Consider the following 1,023-nt stretch of genomic DNA (forward strand, 5'->3'; position numbering starts at 1 on the left):
AGAGAGAGAAGCCGCAGCGTGTGAACGCGCCGCCATCTTGGTCATCGGACATGTAAATGCAGTAAATGCAGACATCAAATAAAGGTCTCCGAGATGTACGTGTGCTATCAGGGTAGCATTTATTACAGTATTGAAACTATGCTGCCTTATTATGTGATAAAAAAGTGTTTGTAGTATATAAACAAATCATTATTATTGGTTATTGTCCAGCAGTTATATTATGATTTATAAGTCAATTAAAAGTTAGAAATGAGAGAAAAATTAAAGTTGACTATACACTATCAGTCAGAAGTTTTTGAACAGTAAGATTGTTCATGTTTTTTAAAGAAGTCTCTTCTGTTCACCAAGCCTGCATTAATTTGATCCAAAGTACAGCAAAACAGTACAATTTTGAAATATTTTTGCTAGGCTATTTCAAATAACTGTTTTCTATTTGAATATATTTTAAAATGTAATTTATAGAGATTTCAAAGCAAAATTGTTTGCATTATTACTCCAGTCACACTATCCTTCAGAAATCATTCTGATATTCTGATTTGCTGCTCAAAAACATTAATAGTAATAATAATAAAAATTAAAAAAGGTTTCTTGAGCAGCAAATCAGTATATTAGAATGATTTCTGAAGATCATGTGACACTGAAGACTGGAGTAATAATGCTGAAAATTCAGCTTTGATCACAGCAATCATTTTAAAATATATTCAAATAGAAAGCAGTTATTTTAAATAGTAAAAATATTTCACAACGTGTTTTAAGGTGTATTACTGAATATATTAATAAGAAATATTTCTTGAGCAGCAAATCAGCATATTAGAATGATTTCTGAAGATCTGAAGTAATGATGCTGAAAATACAGCTTTGATCACAGCAATCATTTTAAAATATATTCAAATAGAAAGCAGTTATTTTAAATAGTAAAAATATTTCACAACGTTACTGCTTTTGCTGTACTTTGAATCAAGATTAAAAATCTTACTGCTCAAAAACTGTTGACTGGTAGGTTATATAGATTACAGAAATGTT

Source organism: Sinocyclocheilus grahami, unplaced genomic scaffold (genome assembly GCF_001515645.1).
Source record: "Sinocyclocheilus grahami isolate Dianchi unplaced genomic scaffold, SAMN03320097.WGS_v1.1 scaffold1793.1, whole genome shotgun sequence".
Classification (NCBI taxonomy): Eukaryota; Metazoa; Chordata; class Actinopteri; order Cypriniformes; family Cyprinidae; genus Sinocyclocheilus; species Sinocyclocheilus grahami.